Here is a 20,285-nt window from a genome sequence, read left to right as displayed (position 1 = left end):
GAGTGGACAGTATTTTTAAATGCATGAGTGTGCTGAATAATTAAGCAAAAACTTTTGTTTTCATGGAAAAATTTCCTCCAAATGCTGCATCAAGCCGGGTACTGAATTTGCCACAGGCAGTTGTTGGCAAGATAGTGAGACTGTGTGTCTTCCAGTCCAGGGAAAGGGAATTCGGATCAGACCTCCAGGCTATGGCCCTCAATTCAAACATAGCCCATGCTTCCTGATGCAGAACAGTCACTCTGGGCGTATTAGGAAAGGTCATTCGAAGGTCATCGTCTTTCCCCTGCCTCTGTACTAAAATCACTCATGCTCTTCCCGTGTCTAGAATGCCCTTCCCGTGTCTAGATTATCTTTTTGCTGGATCATAAAGTTTTACAGCAACCAGGCCAACTCCCATTCTACAGAAGAAAGCATTGAGGATAAGAGAGGTTAACAGTTTTGCCAAAAGTTCCACAGCAGCTAGATGGCAGAGCTGATACTCTATCGAAAATGCAAAAAACATTTTTTTGAGACGGAGTTTCACCCTTGTTGCCCAAGCTGGAGTGCAGTGGTGCGATCTCAGCTCACTGCAACCTCCGCCTCCCAGGTTCAAGCGATTCTCCTGCCTCAACCTCCTGAGTAGTTGGGATTACAGGTGCCTGCCACCACACCCTGCTAATTTTTGTATTTTTCAGTAGAGACGGGGTTTTACCATATTGGTCAGGCTGGTCTTGAACTCCTGACCTCAGGTGATCCACCTGCCTCAGCCTCCCAAAGTACTGGGATTACAGGAGTAAGCCACTGCGCCCAGCTGAAAATGCCCAATTCTTAACCTTTATCATTTTCTCTGCCAACACAAATGGAATTCATCCTTCAATACCCTGCTCAAGTCCCCTCTTGCCCAAATGTTCCTTAATCTATCCCCCTACAAACATCTTTCTCTCCTTCTCTAAATTATTTTTCAAAGCATTTTTTCTTTTTCCCTTGTTTTTTATTTTCTCTTTTATAATTGACATATAATCATTGTACATATTCACAGGGCACATAGTGATGTTTTGATATATATGTTGTGTATAGTGATCAGGGTAATTAGCATATCCATCATCTTGAACATTTATTACTTCTTTGTCTTGGGAACATTCAATATCCTTCTAGCTATTTGAAACTATATAATATAAACAGTTACTTCTTAGAATGTTTATCCTCTGCATCATTCATGGTATAATTGGCTTCTGCTAAATCATGTTGCTAGTTAACTATCATATGCCAACATCGTTTTTTATTAAAAAAAAAAAAAAGATCATAAGGTCTTGGAGGGCAGGAACTCTCCCTTACACTTCTTTTGTATCTCCTTCAGCATCTAGCACGTAAGTGATACTTGATAAATATCTGTTGAAAATATGAATCAATGGATAGATGGATGGACTGAAGGATGGAGTGATAGTGTTTACTAGGTACTTAATGAGTGAGAATAAATAAAATGATAAACTCATTAAATTATATCATGTCTATATTTGCTTAAAGCCTTAGCAGCAGCCAGGCGCGGTGGCTCATACCTGTAATCCCAGACTTTGGGAGGCCCAGGTAGGCAGATCACCTGAGGTCAGGAGTTCAAGATTAGCCTGGCCAACATGGCAAAACCCCATTTCTACTAAAAATACAAAAATTAGCCGGGCTTGGTGGCCTGAGCCTGTAATCCTAGCTACTCAGGAGGCTGAGATAGGAGAACTGCTTGAACCCAGGAGGTGGAGGTTGCAGTGAGCCGAGATCGCCCCACTGCACTCCAGCCTGGGCAACAGAGCAAGACTCCATCAAAAAACAAACAAACAAACAAACAAAGAAACCACGTAGCAGTAGCTTAGAGTTTACACACACCACACACCCCCCCACACATGGTTCAGGCAGGCCATTTCACTTCATATTCATTTTATAGATGATGAAACTGAGGCACAGAGAAAACAGAAGAAACCAGCCACTCTCTCATGGCTAGGAGAAGGCATGGAGGAATTAGAAGCCCCAGTAGAAGACACACGGTCTCATTCCTTTTCAGTGGATGTTTGTGCCTTTAGACTAAGGATGAAGAGAAAGTGAGGTCTCCTGGAAAACCTAGGGCACCTTCGAGTGGCTTTTCTCAGGCCTGGGAAACTGAAAGAAAATAATTCCACTCTTCAGAAAAAGGAGAAACAAATAACACATAGTAAATGTTTCTTCTTCATACCCCAAATTATAGGTGTGACTAGTAGCTTATTAATTACAAAACTGTCTTATTATGCTCTAATGAAGGCATGGCCTTCTTTTTTTTAAATTCTCAAAGTACATGTAGCAAATTTTAGCATTAAAAATTACTTGAGTCAAAATTACTTACCAGTATGGTAATTCTTTCCGAGGCAACTCTAGACTTAAAGTCATTTTCCCTACCAGTACCACCCGATAGAGTAATTGGCTGCAATTAGCAATGACTTTGTCATTCCTCTGAGAATCTGGCTTCAGCGTCCGTGAAACATGCGGATCTTCTTCTCTTTCCCAGCAGGGACTCAGAGCTTCTGCGAATCCTGTCCTCCATTTAGAAAGGAAAAGGAAGGTATTCCCCTGTGTAAAACATCATAGAATCACAGAGATGGGGGAGGAGTGGACCACGATCACTTGGCCCAGAGTTCCTGAATGGGCAACATAAAACAGAATTTTAGGTGGCCCACAGATGAGCCTTAAATGAACTTAATAGTTTGTTTCAGTATACATTAGAGAAAGTATGACTTCCACAGCAAACCCATTAGTATGTTCAGAGTGAGGACAAATTTTAAAAGTAAACCAATTGAGGCTGGGCATGGTGGCTCACACCTGTAATCCCAGCACTTTGGGAGGCCAAGGCAGGTGGTGAGATCAGGAGTTCGAGACCAGCCTGACCAACATGGTGAAGCCACATCTCTACTAAAAATACAAAATTAGCTGGGCGTGGTGGTGCATGCCTATAACCTCAGCTACTTGGGAGGCTGAGGCAGGAGGATTGATTGAACTCGGGAGACGGAGCTTGTAGTGAGCCAAGATTGCGCCACTGCACTCCAGCCTAGGCAACAAGAGTGAAATTCCATCTCAAAAAAAAAAAAAAAAGTAAGCCAACTGAAAAAATATATATTTGAAGCTCTGATGAAACTTATGAAAATAGTGTGTGAATAAATTGGGGTTTGGAAAATTCTGATAACTGTACACCCTCTTTTTATGGGACCAGAAACTGAAGCTCTGAGAAACAGCTGTGGCACCAGAACCCAGCTCTGGTCATTCGCACACCATTTTTGCTTTTCTCTGCACTATGTAACATCTCCCTTCACCCCAGAGCAGTGGTCATAAACAATGTGAGGTTGGCCACGCCTCTTTTGTGTGTAGAAAGACACACTGTAGGATTGCCTTTCCCTTCCCCAAGCCCTCTCCCATTCCTCTCCTTCTCCAAGGTCCTGATTCCCCACTGAAGAAATGAATTTATGCTCAGATAATTTCAAAATCCACCCTTTGCCCCATGGCTAGCAACTCACACACCTACCAAACCATGCTTGTCCTGGAGCCCCAGTCCTTCATGGCTCCATATCAAACCAGTTACACCCATGGCTTAGCATGCTTTTCTTTACCATTAATAGTTACATATATGTATTTTTAGAGGTGCTTCCTAGAATCAAGAAAATGGTTCTAATGGTGGCATCACAGGACGACAAGGAGGCAGGAAGGCTTCTTGTCACCTTTCAGACATGAAACTGGGAGATGTTCTTTCAACTGCCAATGTTTTGGTTCCCTGTGTCCCACTCTTACGAAAGAGTTGATTGATTTACACTGCTTTGCAAATAGTCTTCAGCTCTGAGACCTCCTTGCTGACATGATCCTTCCTGCCCTCCAGCCTGAGTTGCACAAACGTTGCATTGATGGTATTTATAAGGTCCTGTGCATGTCACTGAGCCCAAATGATATGAGCAACCAGGTCATCTGCTCCCCAAGACCTGATCAGGTGCCCCAGGCCAGGGAGCCAAAAGAAAGGTGGCACTTGCTAACCAGCCCTATCCACTGACCAAAAATGGGTACCTCTTTTAGGACTTGAGGCCACGGGGACTCTTACCTTTTCAGAGTTTAGGAGTCTAGAAGTGTTACCTCATGACTGCTCATTTATCCTGAAGCCTCTGGCCATTGCTGGCCATCCTATGCCCCTTCTTTACCCTAAGTCTCCTGGCCACCCTGGGGTAACCCCTAGGTGGCTTTCACATCTCTCTCCAGATGATGAAGGAAAGATCTCTGCGGGTTCAGCAGGTCTTAGCACTGAGCCAAGTGAAGGCAAGAGTAAGACCCAGCTCCTTGCTAGGCCTCAGTTTCCCTGACTATAAAATGAAGGGACTTGATGTAGGTACATTCCATTCCCCATCCATTAGTCCTTGACCTCTTCATAGCACTATGCATTCAAATATTTTTCTCTTGTGGGTTTTTAAAAATTTTTGTGTCTGGTCATCTGCATTCTCTAGCAAAGATAAAGAGCTCAGAGATCACCTGTCAGATACCGTCATAGAAGAGCTCTTCATAGTTCTTTCTTGGCCTTGACAAAGACTTTAAAGCCACAGGAGTGACAGAAATCCTTTCTCTTGAAGGCCTGGATGTCAGAGAGTGAGGGATATGAAGCAAAACCTGGATTCAAGGCCTGGCTGTACCCCTGCTGGTCGAGGTCTGTGAGCAAGTTTCCCAGTGTTTCTGAGCCTCAGTTTCCTCATCCATACAATGGGGAAACAGTAGCTCCTAGGTCACAGGGTCCTCATGAGAAGTAAATGAAATAATTTACATAGCTGGCATTTAGAAGGCATTCAGCATGCGCTAATGGTTAGGATTTGAACAACTGCTTTCTGAGAACAAAACCAGTTCCCCTTAAAATCAGCCTACTTCCATTAATGACTTTCTCCCAAACCCTGGATTTAAATTGTGCGTTCAGTTTTACTGGAAAACAAAAGAGAGGAGGGTGGAAGACTGGATCTGTTGCAGACAGCCAAAAATCACAGTCAGCATTGCCCCTACCCAGATGCGCAAGGAACAGAGAGGGTCACTGGAAGTCTGGGTCACTGGTTTCAGAGTTGCTAATTAAAGCCGGAATCCTTGTTCCCGCCACTACCAACCCCCATCACCCCATCCCTTTCCATCCCCTCTCCTTTCAATCAAACACTTCAAAGAGGTTCCCGGAGAAGGGAACTGTGAATTCTCTGCTCACTAGTTTACATGAGAGGAAACCAAAGAATGTTTCTTTTCGAGACTGCGTCTGCTCATCCAAACCAATTTTACTAGCTGGGGGGACTTGAGCTCAAAGGCAGGCTCAGGGGCTGATGAAATTCAGATGTGAGGCCGCAGAGAGCTTGCACCACGGACAGGAAAATGAGAGGCGCCCAGCAATGCTGGGCTGGGCAAGGGCCAGGACAGCAGGAGAGGGCGCAGGAGAGGGACAGAAAGAGAGGATCAGAAGAGGGAGAGGGGGCGCCCGGGGCAAAAAGCAGATAGTGAGAAGAAAAGAGCCGAGAAAGTCAGAAAGAGAAAAGAGGAGAGAGGAGAAGAGAAGAGACAAAGCCCAAGAAGGCATTTTATTTTTCTTCTTTAAAGAGTGAAAAAAACAAACACTCTAACTGTTTCAACTGACGGGGAATGTTCATCTGCCGAAGGCATTATTAGGACGGGAGATAAGGAAACCACGGAGATAGGAAATAATTATTTTGTATCTGTCTTTATAAATGAAAATGAAGGGCATTAACTTAAATAGGATTTAGATTTTCAGGGACAGAAGGGAATGAATTAGGAAATAATTCTGATAACAAAGGAAATGTTTATTAAAAGGTCGGGGAGGGGGGCACTTGAAACTGACAAGGCCTCATGGGCCAGATTTAAAACCCCTGCTAAACTGCCAGGGAGTTCCAGCAGGGCCAGAGCTGCGGGGTCCAGTGGGTACCACTTGTGCGAGATAACTCAGCTCAAGGCAGAGGATCGGTGGAAAAGATGACTGACCTTCTGGCCAGACTTGGAAGTCAGTGGCCTGTAACTCAACAGGTGGGAGCCAGGCAGCTGTGCTGAGAGCAGAGCAGAAGTGGACAGAGGCACCCTGGGCTGGACTCAGCTTCCTGCAAGGATCCTTCATCCTCACTTCCACGCTCCCGCTAGCTTGTGGAGGGGTGCTACATGGATAAATTGGGTGGGAAGGGAAAAAAGGAAGGAGCCACATCAGTGACAATGCCATATTCACAGATTCCCACAGCCTGAACGCCCTCCATAAAGTCCTCTGTCTCCTGGATGTGTACCCAACCAGGCCAGATGGAGCTCTCCCCAGCATTTCTTCACTCTTTCTACGGAGGCACCTGGAAAGCAGCAGTCAGGAGCCTATACTCTGGCATCAGATTGCCTGGGTCTACATTCTGATTCTGTCTCTTTCAAACTGCTAACCTTAGATGAGTTATTTCAATTATTTGGATCTGGCTGGACGTGGTGGCTCACACCTGTAATCCCAGCACTTTGGGAAGCCAACATGGCAAAACCTCGTCTCTACTAAAAATACAAAAAATACAAAAAAAAAAAAATTAGTCAGGTGTGGTGGCACATGTAACCCCAGCTACTCGGGAAGCTGAGGCAGAAGAATTGCTTGAACATAGGAGGCAGAGGCTGTTGTGAGCTGAGACTGCACCACTGCACTCTAGCCTGGGCAACAGAGCAAGAATTCATCTCAAAAAAAAAAAAAAAAAAAAAAAAAAAAAAAAAAAATTACGTGGACCTCAGCTTTCTCAGATGTAAAATAGAAATGTAATGATCATACCTCTCTTATAGGGTAGTTGGAAGGATTAAGTGACATAATATTAAAAAGTTCATTGGGAGGCCAAGGTGGGCAGATAATCTGAGGTCAGGAGTTCGAGACCAGCCTGGCCAACATGGTGAAACCTTGTCTCTACCAAAAATACAAAAATTAGCCAGGCATGGTGGCACTTACCTTTAATCCCAGCTACTCTGGAGGCTGAGGCAGGAGAATCGCTTGAACCCAGGAGGCGGAGGTTGTAGTAAGCCAAGATCACGCCACTGCACTCCAGCCTGGGCCACAGAGTCAGACTCTGTTTCAAAAAGCAAAAAGAAAGGAAGACAAAAAAAAAGTTGATAGAACAGTAAATATAGTAAATAATAAAATTATAGTTATTATAACACAATTATTAGAGGTATCCTGGCTAACCTTCAAAACCAAGTAAGTTCTTCTTTATGTCTACACTTAGTGCCTCCTCCTGTCATTTGGGCCTCTCCTGATTGAAAAGAATTGCCACTCAAATCCACCTACCTGTCTGCCTGCCTTGGCCTTGATTTCTGTCACAGAAATGGCTCTTCCTCACCCCCTCCTGTCCTTCTCTTCCACCCCTAGCAAGGTTGGAGTTGGAAAGCTTTTCAACAGCCAAAACTAGTGTCTGTAGACTGACCGTGTTAAAGGCTCCAACAGGAGAGGGAATCAGAGGCTCAAGTTCAGGAGTAAGGGAAGGGAGATTTGCCACGGCCTAATCTCCCAGAACCATGTGGCAACCTGAAGCTTGGAGCATGTTTCGGAGCTGCAGGATCTGCCTCCAATGCTGATAATGTAAGTACCCAGGACACCTTCCAGGGGCAGAACTTCACACAAGGACTCCTTTCCAGGTGTCTAAGCTTAGCGTTTCTATGAGGAAATCAGGGGGCTGGCTCTGTGGACTCACTGAAAGCTCTCTGCTGACAGAATCAGATAATCAGCTAATACCTGACCCCGCTACGTCCTGAGCCCTGGACTGATACATAACAATGTCATCAGGCCTGCCTTCTAAGAGCCTTAGCCAGCTTACCTCCTCTTTCAGAGAGTCTGCCCTGGGTAATTATTCCAAACTTGTGCCTGTGAGGAGGGCTGAGTGTCCGGTCCCTGTAATCCTCTGGGATGATCTCTCGTAACACCCCCTTCTCTTCACATTTAGCACTCCCAAAGTTCTGTGCTGGCTCTTGGAGATGGTAGCTTACTCCCGCCAGTGGGTAGCTACCTTAGATGATGAGTTCCTGAGAAAACAGTTTGGGACAAAAGATTGGCCCTGGGATCTGCAGAGGTGGAGGCCAGGAGGAGATCCCCAAGTGCACCTGTTCCAGGAATCCCAAGCTGAGAGCCAACCCTTCCCAACCAACCTTGCAAATAGTCACTGGCCCACCCATTCAGGTTAATGGAAAACCAGTGCAAATGAAGTAGCAGAGACCCAAGATGTCCAACTGCCTCCGGTTTAGGAGCATTCCAAGGAGGGGGAAATATTTGACATGTTGGTAAATCAATATTTGTGTTTCTGCACAAAACCAGGGGAGTTACCTGCTCCTCAGTCTGGAATGGCTACCTGCAGAGGGGGAGGGAAGAGACAGCCTAGACTAGAATCTCAGCTCTGGACTTCCCTTAACCACCTCGCTAAGCGTCCTGAATTTCCTCATCTTAAGAAAGGGGAGGTCCTTTTGTAGTTCATAAGCGAGATGATGGGGTGTTCAGGCACGTGTGTGAGATGTGCCTCCTTCAAACCTTGTTACAAAGTCAGCACATTACCTGCCTGACATGAAAGAAAAAGGAGGGGAGGGGAAATAATAGTATCAACCTCACAGAGATTTCTGAGAAGATTAAATGAGCAAGTAAGTGCCAATTGCATAATGGCAAGCACATCGTGAATGCCTAATACACTTCGGCCTTTTTAAATTGCTTTTATACTCATTTAGTATTTTATAGTTTACAAAGCGTGTCCACATATATGTATTAACTAATTCAGTCCTCACAGCATCCCTGTAAGGGAGTCATTATGGACTCCAAGTTTGGGGGATGGAACATCAAAGCTCAGGGAAATCTAATGATTTGCCCAAGGTCAATAATTCATATTTTTAAACAATCCAATCAAGACCAGTTACTTGCTTAGGATTTTGACCATTTGGTACAGGTATTAAGAACCAGATACCAAATGCGAATCGTTACCCACTTCCTTGAAGTGTCTTGCCAAAAGGGTATGACTGTAGTTTCATGCTGACATGACTTGCAGCTGTACCTGAGCTGGACCAGAACTTGGCCCTGTGTGGGGCGTTTGCAAGGTTGAAGATAGATCAGTGTCATCGTGCAAATTATTTCAAAGCCATGAGGATTCAGGGCTCTGTTGTAGCTCAGTGGAGAGTGTAGAGAAGAGGGTGATGATGTCACACATGAATAATGCATAGAGGGTGCTAAGCTTCAGTTTCAGCAAGATCCAAATGCTCATTTCATCTTTGATTTCTCCTTCTGGCTGTGCCATTCCCCATAGCCACTGATCCCGGGGCCTTCTGCTGGAACTGTATGGCCGCCCGCTAAATTGGCTGTTCCTGATAGTGAATAGAAAGAGGAGGGGGGCTGGAGGCAGAGAGAAAAAAAAAGATAAGTCGAGGGGAGGGGATTAGGGAAGATGAAAGAGGGAGATGAGAGAAGGAAGCTCTTTCACTGTACTACTCTTACACAGACTGCCACGGACCCCGAGAACTTGGTGAGGTTTTGTTCCAGGAGAACTTTTCTGGTCTTTTCACTGTGTGGCTGTCACAGACTGAACTCACTTCTCAAGAAGTGGGAGCGGTACAGGGCCGGGCCCCAGGCTGATGGGGAGAACAGCAGAGGAGTCCTGCCATCGTTTGTAGGTGAGTGAAAGGAGACTTTCAGACAGGGCAGAAGGCAGACTTTGCTCAGCATGACCCAAAGTTCAGCCTCAGGAGATGAATACAAATATGGAAATGACAGCACAGATTCTGGGGATGTGGCACAGGCGGCTTCTGACCCAGCTGCGAATCTGGAAACAAATGAGAGCTCCAAAACTGGCTTGTTTGGTTTAGCGAGAGGGCAGGTGCCAAAACAGCAAATGTCACCCTCCCCGTTAAGCCTGGGCAATTAAGATTCCCATTAGTCCTGGAAATGGGATACGGCCTCTGTGGGGTCAGAAGGCCAGAGGCTGCAGCAGTGTCGCAGCATCAAGGAGGAAGAGAGGACACAGAAAGACTTGTGATGTCAGTCCTAGGTGGGGCCGGTCTGTTTTAAGGAGATGTTCTAAGTTCAAACCCAGGGTAGATGGGCTTTGGCAAGCACAAGTAGAAAGATTTCCACCTGTCCGCTTCTTAAAAATCAGCAGGTAGACTGACTACTCTAGGATAAACCGCCAAGAGCTTTGTTTTCTTTGGGGCAGCCATCTGAAGCAGTTGCAGCTGATTTTAATGAGACATAATAATATTCTATCAGTTCTGTGAGCTATAGACTGAGCCCACTGAGGGAACCTGCTCAACCCCCAAAATGATCAGACTTGTCAAAATATGATCATTTTGTTCCTTATTATAAATGAAAAGAAGATATGATTTAAGTGTCATCCTCTGGGTATGGGAGCTGGATTCCTATAAATCAATCATCCAAAATAAACTCTTTGGAGTGATTTCACTACAAATATGCTGCAAACAATTTCTTTAAACAAAGCATAAAAGTATTACTGTATCTCTGCAACGTCAAAATGGCTTTAGACACGCATTATTGGGTTGCTGGGATGTTCTTTGCTTAAAATATGTTATTTATGGTGTTATGCTTGACAGGTGAAGTCAGTGCTGACTGCCTGCTGGAAAAACCTCCCTCTTGGTTGCCTGTCAGTCCCCAACAGTGAAAATGGTGAAAGAGGACAGGTGCCCAGGGTAGGGAGAGGTCCAGGGGCCAGACTGGGGTCCCCAGACTTTGCACATGTGACATTTTTCATCTTCATAATGGCTCCCATTGTATTGAAGGGTGGTAAGCACATAATTTCAGGCTATAGGATTCCCAGGTCTGTTACTAGCCATCAGACTTAGAAAATCACACAATGCCTCTTTCATTCAGTTTTCTTTCTTAAAATGGGGACAACGGTGACAACAATAACATCTAACTCATTTGGTTTTTGTGAGGATCCAATAGGGGCAAACACGGGAAAGCACTTAGCATGGTGTCAGCCCACATGGTTGCACCAGGTCATGTTAGTTAGCTATTGTTGTTATTATTAGAAACCCAGGGAGTTGCAGGGCATGGTGGCTCACGTCTGTAATCCAGCACTTTGAGAGGCCAAGGCGAGTGGAGCATGTGAGGTCAGGAGTTTGAGACCAGCCTGGCCAACATGGGGAAACCTCATCTCTCTACCAAAAATATAAAAATTAGCTGGGCGTTGTGGTGCATGCCTGTAATCCCAGCTACTGGAGAGGCTTAGGCACGAGAATCGCTTGAACCCGGGAGGCAGAGGTTGCAGTGAACCAAGATCGCGCCACTACACTCCAGCCTGGGCGACAGAGTAAGACTCCTTCTAAAAAAAAAAAAAAAAGAGAGAAACCCAGGGAATTTTCTGTCCCAAGGAGGTGCTATGGAGCAAAGCTATGCTCATAAACTGTAATCTGCCTTAACATGATGTCTTCACTTTATTCTGTCCGGAAAACTAGACTTGCAGAGGACAATGAACAACCCTAGGCCATAGAGTTCTGGAGCCCCATCTTCCCCTAAGGTGCCTGTATCACCAGTCTCGGAAAGAAGGCAGTGTGCGGAAGGAGGTGACGTACTAAGAGTTTTTCTACAAAGTAGATTTGTCTATCAAGCCCCATGTCACTGGCTTTCCATCTCTCTCCACGCACCTGGACAGGCATTTCTTCCATGCCACATTTTTGTAGCGCTCCAATCTGTCCACATTTTAACAACCTTGTACCTCAGTCGAGATAGAGTCTGAAAAGTTTAATATCATGTCAAATGAGAGAGCCAATAAAACTTGACATTATTAATATGATGTCAAGGGATTTTTTTTTTTCCCAACTGCTTAGGGAAAAAACATTGTGTCCCATTAAGTGGATCTCCTTGCACAGAGAAATATTAAGTGACTTTTCAATGACTACCAGCTGGAACTATTAGTTTTTCTTCATAAGTGTTGCTGCCGTCGATTCTGAGAGGCCAGTTGAGAACCTTTTATGAAGATGCTGGATAAGCTGGTGCAATCAGAAAAGCTTTTAGGTTTCCCTGGGATCCCTCTTTAAGTGGGGCTGTGTATGGAAATGGGGATATGAATTATTAAAAGGCTTAAATACACTTGGCTGAGAGAGCATGGGCTTCATACTCCCTCTGTCCATTTATCCCCAAAGGACTGCAGTAGCCTTTCAGGACAATCTGCTGTGGAGTGGAAAACCAAGGCAAGAGTCCTGGAAAGAGGAGAACACAGGCCTTCCTCTCCCTGCCTGGCACCCCTGCCCCAGCCATCAGTGGCATCATGGTGGGCACAAGAGCTGCTGGTGTGGTGTGGCCCACTGTTCCACCCTGGCAAGGGAGAGGGGCATGAGTGCCCACAGCTGCTCCTGGCCCTTGCTCACACGGGCTTCTGGGAAGGACGCTGTCAGGAAGCTGTGGGGGGGCCTCTGTTTCCCTTGGCCGGGGTCCATGGTTGCTTCACAGCACGTGGCTTTCCATGTCGGAGTCCCTTCCCAGGAAGAGGTCAGGACTTAAAATAAGCTGGCATGACTCATGTCTGAGTTGGGAGATGCCTCGCGCAAGTGCCGGCTTTTCAGGAATGTGCAGCTGGGGCAGCTGAAAAGAAAGCTCCAGAGGCTCAGACCTGGATTTCCAAGGAGTCTTTTGGCTGCTCAAGCCCAAATAAGATTGTTTCATCTGTTCCTACCTCTGGACTGTTTAGAAACCAGCATTTCTCCTAGGCTTTCTTATCCCCAGGGAAGCTGTTTCTGTAGCATTTACCCCATTTCCGACCGCACTCCAATACCATTTGCCTGCCCACGCAAGTATCTCATCACTTTCATTGTGGATGACTTTTATAGTTCCTAGCTGTGACACCTTCTAAGGGCTAGACCTGTGTTCTTAATCTCAGGAATCCAGTGAGCTGGCTACAGAGGCAGTTGCAAGCTGGTGCTTATTTATGTAAGGCTGGAGTGTTTATTGTAGGGTTGTATTCCTTTAGTGAGATCAAAAAAATAAGACATGGATGGCAATCAGAACAGTCCTTATTTAGACTTCTGTGATGTTCCAGTTGACATACTTCCCCTTGCCCTTTGCCCCCACTCATCCTGAACCATCTGGAGGCACATGACCCCAGGGATAGCAGATGGAAGGCAGCTTGCTCTTCTTAAATTTCACCCAACTCTTAGAGACCTCTAGGGAAAATATCCTTGGGATGGTTCCTTGGGGGCACCTTAAGTACTCAAACCCCAACACTGGTCAGGAGCAGCTGATGAGGAAAATCCCTGTCCATGGACTTCTCTCTTCTCCATGGAAGTTAAGGATTGGATGACTCAGCCAAGGGCAAAGAGGTTGGGTGAGAAATGTGTCTTGTTTAGGTGTAGCATAATTGACAGCAGCCATTCCTCTCTGCTCCCGTTGATCTCAGGATAAGAGGGAATACAATTATTATTATTGTAGAAGGGACTTAGTTCAGATGCCAGAAGCATCTCCCAACTCCCAAGATGGTGGTCTTCATGAAGCTGTGAAATCTCTAGTGCAGTGGGTCCCCCTGTTCTGAGCTCTTAGCTTCACCCCAGCTCAAATCTGACAATTCCTAAGCAGCACCTTTCCTTTTCTGGGACATGATCTAGAAGGTTCATATAGCTGACTTGGGGTTTTGAAGTGATAACTCCAAGAAAATTAGGAAAGAGTTAAGTGTACCTTGGATAAAGAATGAAATAGAGGCTGAGTGCCGTGGCTCATGCCTATAATCCCAGAACTTTGGGAGGCTGAGGCAGGTGGATCACTTGAGGTCAGGAGTTCAAGACCAGGCTGGCCAACCTGGTGAAACCCCATCTGTACTAAAAATACAAAAAATTAGCCAGGCCTGGTGGCCCATGCCTGTACTCCCAGCTACTCAGGAGGCTGAGGCAGGAGAATCGCTTGAATCTGGGAGGCAGAGGTTGCAGTGAGCTGAGATCATGCTACTGCACTCCAGTCTGGATGACTAAGTGAAACTCTGTCTCAGAAAAAAAAAAAAGAATGAAATAGAAACAGGTCTGCACACCTGCAAACCTGCAAACTGGGCTACTGTAGGAAAGGATGGAAGACTAAAAAACAAGAGACTCCATCACAATTGCTCAGAAGCAAATTCGACTCTACCTCTGGGCTTTGGTTTCCCTCTCAGTAAAACAGGAAATAAGACCTACCTGGACCTACATTAGAATTGTTGTTAGGATCCAGTGAAATCATAGATACAAACATCTCAGGAAAAAATGTAAATTACTTAAAAAATATGGAGGATTACCACTCTTATCAGTCCACCTTCCCGCTCAGAGCTGACAGTGAGGATGTCCCCCAATGGTGGGAGGTAGAATCAGATGACATTTAAGATCCCCTTCAGCTCTAAGAGTCTGTGGATATATTCTCATTTTTCCCCCTATAGGTTTCACTTAGCCCACTCTTCATTTTGAGGCAGGGCAAGGGAGCAGAGTACATGAGCTGGCAACTCTCAGTCTACTTAGAGCAAAGACTGACATCAAGGACACACGCTACAACACAGACAAACCCTGAGGACAGTGTGCTAAGTGAAATAAGTGAGGCACAAAAAGACAAATGCTGTATGATTCTCCTTCTGTGACATACCTAGAATGGACAAAGCCATAGAGACAGAAATTAGAATGGTGGTTACCAGGGGCTGTGGGGAGTGGGATGAGGAATTAGTGTTTAATGGGTATAACATTTCAATTCAAGAAGCTAAAAAAGTTCTGGAGATGGGTGGTGGTGATGGGTGCACAACAATCTGAATATACTTAATGCCAGTGAGCTGCACACTTAAAAATTGTGAAAATTGGCCGGGCACAGAGGCTTGTAATCTCAACACTTTGGGAGGCTGAGGCAGGTAGATTACTTAAGCTCAGGAGTTTGAGACCAATCTGGGCAACATGGAGAAACCTTGTCTCTATAAAAAACACAAGAACAACAAAAATTAGCTGGGTATGGTAGCATGTGCCTGAGTAGCTGAGGTGGGAGGATCACTTGAGCCCGGGAGGCCAAGGCAGCAGTGACCGTGATCGTACCACTGCACTCCAGCCCGGGGGACAAAGTGAGACCCTGTCTCAAAAACAAAATGGTAAATTTTGTTATGTATATTTAACCACAATTTTGAAAATCCCTGACATCAAGTCATACAGTTATTAAGTAACAAATTCCAATTCAAACCTAGGAGTAAGGTTTAGTCACCAAAATGTACTGTCTCTCACGACAAACTGACCTGCCACAGTCCCCTATGATTTGGGAAGCCTATCTCATTCACTGTCCCATTGGTGAGGGCAGCAAGAAAGGACTCCATGATGGTGTGGGGTTGTCATTAGTGCCCCTAAGCACCCAATGTTGTACATGTCACAGAATCTGGGATTCTAAGAAAGCCCTAAGTTTGTGTCATCCCAGCTGGGGTAGCTCAAGACCATCCTTGGGCCCAGCAATTGGAGGTGTTCTCCCAAGCAAATGGAGGAAATTGTCTCTCTCTTCCTTTTACTGCAGCTCAACCTTTCTTCACCTTCCTGCTTTAATGACTTAATCAAGGGGCAGATGAGAGGAACTGATGCATGCAAAGGACAGAAGGTTCAACAGGATGTGTGGAACCCACTGCTGCTCCCTTCCCCTGCCCCAGAGTCACCGCCCCACCAGAGAAAGATAGGGGAGACAGAAAAAGAAAAGAGAAAAAGGCGAGAGAGATTTTGTACCCTTAAGCCTCCACTGCCGCAGTTCAAAAGACCAATCTTTACTGAAAATAAATTTAAAGGAGAATTTTTGATGTATATTATGGTCTCTGGTGGTAGACAAGAGCGCTGCCGGCAGTGTGTGGAGTTATGCAAAGCCAAAGTGGGATTACTTAAAAGTGTCTGTAGTGCTTTGATTAACTGGTGTGTATTTTATTTTTTATATGACACAATCACAGACCTACATTGATAATATCTTGCTATTATTGTTTGACACTTGAATCTCCCTTTTTCCTATCACTTGGAAGTGGGCTTTGTGCAGTTCGGGGCAAGGGGCAGAGGATCAAGATGATCCCCAAAGGGATAAAAATGAGATGTGGTCCCAACTTCGCATTTTAAAAAAATAAATAAAAGCAATGTATGAAAACCCCAGGACCTGTCGTAGAAAACGAAGAACTGACAGATCAGACAATAGAGACTCAAACAGATGGCCAAGTGCATGGGCTGAAAGAGAGTCCAAACTACCTTCTGAGGTTCCTTATGCCTGTCTAGAAAATATCCCCCCAATGAATACATCCTCTGGGAATCAGAGGATGCCCCCACCTTTCTCTGTTCTGCTTTGGGACACAGGCTCTGGAACTCTACAAATTGCATTTCTACTTTGCCAGTTAGCTCTTGCTTGATTCTGCATCTAGTGGGAGCTAGAGGAGATTAGAAAGCTGGAGGAGATGAGAAAGGATTTGTTGCTTCCTATTTGCCTGGTGCTTCTGCCAGTGTTGTGCCCACAGAGAAGCACTGTGCCCCCACAGCAGCAATTACTTCCAACCGACAGCTTCGTTGGCTCTCCCAGTACCAGCCTCACTGCATGCCCCCCAAGAGGTCACAGCACCAGCCAGGCAGTCCCCCCTCCTTGGATGTCTGAGTCCCCACTCCACAGAGCCCCTTCCTAAGCTCCTAAGATACTAGCAGCAACTGGATCACACCTCAGAATTCTGAGCCTTGGGGCCCCTCCTTCAAGCTTCAGAGGCAGCAGCAGCACCCAGGCAGCACCCCCAGCTTTAAGGTGTAGCTCCAAGCTCTGCAGGGTTCCTCCTTGGAGCTTCTAGGTTCTGGTAACCCCAGGTTCTCCTCATTGTTCATCCGGACCTAGGTAAGAACTGCTTCCTTCCATTTAACCAATCCCCTGTATAAAATCTTTTCTGTTGAAATGCCTAGAGTGGTTTCTGTTTTTCTGACCATACTCTGAACAGAATATACTCCTTGAAACAAAGTTGTCTGAGCACTTGGGGCCAAGGGATGGAGGATTGCACCATCCTCCTTAAGGCAAAGATGATGCAGACCAGGACTTGGGCCTGGCTGGGCAGCATTCCTGAGGCTCACAAAGCCCAGGAAGAGAGGCCCATCAAGCCAGTTCACCACCTCACAGGGCAGGAATAAGTCAAATGGAGGTAAGGATACCAACTGTGGTGGCTGAGAAACCTGGAGAATCCTCCTCACTCCACTGGGAAGAAAATGAAAGGTGAGGCAAGGAGAAAATCCGCTCAGGGCCAGACATGGTGGCTCACACCTGCAGTCCCAGCCAGCACTTTGGAAGGCTGAGGCAGGAGGACCACTTAAGCCTGGGAGGTCGAGGCTGCAGTGAGCCATTGTCATGCTGCTGCACTCCAGTCTGGGTCACAGAGCAAAACCCTGTCTCAAAACAAACAAACAACAACAACAACAAAAACCCTCACTCAGGCCTTGCCTTGGAAACTCTCTAGAACGAGGAAATAGGCCCTTGGGATGCATCCTCTTCATTCATAGAATGGGCAGAGCAGCTGTTTTCCTGGCTGGCTTTCCCCAACTGAGTCTCTTGCCATCCCCCTCTGGAGCTCACAAAAACAAACTCAGAGATTTACTTTTCTTTCTAATTTCCTGAGATCTCATAAGTACTAGTCTGACTCTGCTTGCACCCTAGTTCCTTACGTCCTCTGCTCATGCACATACTGCACCATGGGGGGTCTTGTCTAAAGCCTGAGCTGAGAATTCCATCATTGACCCCATCCTCCACACCCACTGGTGTCTAAAAATAGAAGCCAAGTCTCTATTGTCACTGTGCCAGGAGATTATGTGTTTGAAGGCAAAACATACACTCTGGTGTTCATGGGCACAGCCCTTCTGCCCTCCCACCTGCCCTGGTATAAGCTTGAGGCTTTGGGGAGTCATTTTATTTCCTCCCCAGACAGATTCTCTATCTGAACTTCCCCCAAGCATAGTGGGGAGTCTTCTATTCTTAAAAGATAACTATGAAATTTCTTTATCCTTTAGCTCTGTACGTCCTCTGGTTCATTCAGGTAGATCTCCTTTTAGCATTGTAAAGTCAAAAGACCTGGCCTCTCACTAGCTGTGTGACTTTTGGTGAATTGATTCATCTCTCTGAGTTCCAAACTCTCTCATTTGAAAATCTGGGCAAAGATTGTCTATTTCAGAGGGTTGTTGTGAGGGTCAAATACGATAATATATGTAAGAGCATTTTGTTCACAGTAAAGTCCTGTACAAATGGGAGGTAATATTATTGCAACAGTTGCTGCCCAAGCCACTCACTGCATTATTATTATCTAAGTCTTCCTTCTGGTGCTTTAAACTCATTTCTTTTTGCTCTGTCTGGTTGGGTTATGGCTGTTGATTTCTCCCTGGGGCACCAGCTGCACAGACAGGAGAAGGCTAAATCAGCCCTGTGTTTCCAGTCCTGATTCTAAGAACTCTCTCCAGGCCTCTGGCCCCACCAGGCTCCCCAGAGCATGGCCCAAGCTGTCCCTGGGGGGCCATATTTTTAGGCCTATCCAGTTCCAACTGTGGAGCTTCTTCAGACTAGGCTGGCAGGAGCCCAGGCAGCGTGCGCATGAATCATAACTGCCTGTGGTCCCGTTATGCAGGTCAGGGTGGCTGCAGAGGAGGCAGGGCCCTGACCTCAGAGGTCCGGGCATTATTTATTGCCTTTGGCTTCATGGGCTAATTTGGGCCTTTGCCCAGCCTGGGGGAAATGGCTTCATCTTCTTTCTTCACCAAGGGCAAGGTGAATTCAACTCCCTTTATTGTCTACCTCACAGGAATAAAAGATGGGGGCTGGTGGGGAGGGGAGAAAAAATGTAAGCACTCCCACAAACAACGTCCTATACTAAATTCTGCAGTTAAAAAAAAAAAAAAAAAATTGCGCCGGGTGCAGTGGTTTACGCCTATAATCCCAGCACTTTGGGAGTCCAAGGTGGGCAGATTGCTTGAGGTCAGGAGTTCGAGAGCAGGCTGGCCTACATGGCAAAACCTCACCTTTCCTAAAAATACAAAAATTAGCTGGGCTTGGTGGTGGGAGCCTGTAATCCCAGGTACTCGGGAGGCTGAGGCATGAGAATCACTTGAACCTGGGAGGTGAAGGTTGTAGTGAGCTAAGATTGTGCTACTGCACTCCAGCCTAGGTGACAGAATGAGACTCCATAAACAACAACAACAACAACAAAAACTATTTCATCATTTTTTGTAAATAACACTTTTCTCCAGACCTACCATACAGTTTCTGTGATGTATTGTCTTCCAGCTGCAATAAAAATTACTGAGTTGCATCAATTAAAAAAAATGAAAGGGAGGACCCCAGCCCTCGAGGAGTTTATCAAGGAATGAAAATCACCTATGGGAACAATCTTAGGCCCTTACAATTGAGCCTACAGCACGCATGCTAAAACAGTGCCAGGCAGTGGGAGTATCAGATCTAGGAAGGGTTAAGGAAGGCAAGAGGTAATCAGGAAATATTTCTTAGATAACATTCCCTTTTTCTTTCTTTTTTAAACAAGTGTTTTGCAGAAAATTAGAAAATGAATACATAAAAAGAAGAAAATAAAAATCACCCATAATCCCTACCTGAGGTTAACCACTCTCTACAGGTTGATCTATGCCCTTCCAGACATTTTTCAATACATGTATTTATATTCATACAATATTAATAAAAATCAAATTATTCTGGGTGTACTATTTTATAACCTACTTATTTCACTTAATTTCTTGTGTCAATAGATATATATCTTCATTATTTTTAATGACTGCCAAGAATTCTCTTGCATGGATGTAAAAGAGAATGTGTATAAATTTTGCCAGTCCTCTGTTATTGGACATTTCAGAGATTTCCAGTTTGTGGCACCTTAAACAATGCTTCAGTGAACATTCTGGTGCTTAGCTCTTTATGCACATGTATGATTATTTCTTTAGGATAAGTTCCTAGAAATAAAAGCACTGAGCCAAAGGATAAACATATTTCTAAGGCATTTATTATCCTCTGTCAAGTCGTCCCTTACATTTTGCACCAAGGTACACTTATAATCAAATGAAGAATGTGAAGATTTAAATTAGGCTTTGAGGCCAGGCATGGTGGCTCATACCTATAATCCTAGCACTTTGGGAGGCCAAGGCAGGCAGATTACTTGAGGCCAGGAGTTTAAGACCAGCCTGGCCAACATGGTGAAACCCCATCTCTACCAAAACTACAAAAATGAGTAGTCTCAGCTACTTGGGAGGCTGAGGCATGAGAATCGCTTGAACCCAGGTAGCGGAGGTTGCAGTGAGTCGAGATCGCGCCACTGCACTCCATCCTGGGCAAC

At 45.4% G+C, this 20,285-nt stretch overlaps 1 long non-coding RNA gene and 1 other non-coding gene across 2 annotated transcripts; both read left to right on the top strand.

Moving 5' to 3' along the window:
• The first annotated feature begins 7,386 nt into the window (after positions 1–7,386).
• On the top strand, positions 7,387–15,736 carry LOC139357375 (uncharacterized). Its single transcript, XR_011610362.1, has 3 exons — positions 7,387–7,588; positions 9,480–9,651; positions 15,482–15,736. It is a non-coding gene; the product is annotated as an uncharacterized lncRNA (long non-coding RNA).
• LOC112425692 (small nucleolar RNA U13) lies at positions 8,458–8,561 on the top strand. The gene has a single exon (XR_003016831.2). It is a non-coding gene; the product is annotated as a small nucleolar RNA U13 (small nucleolar RNA).
• Positions 15,737–20,285: the final 4,549 nt, after the last annotated feature.

Source organism: Macaca nemestrina, chromosome 12, assembly GCF_043159975.1.
Source record: "Macaca nemestrina isolate mMacNem1 chromosome 12, mMacNem.hap1, whole genome shotgun sequence".
Classification (NCBI taxonomy): Eukaryota; Metazoa; Chordata; class Mammalia; order Primates; family Cercopithecidae; genus Macaca; species Macaca nemestrina.
Note: the sequence above shows the minus strand (reverse complement) of the source record. Positions and strands in the feature narration are given on the sequence as shown.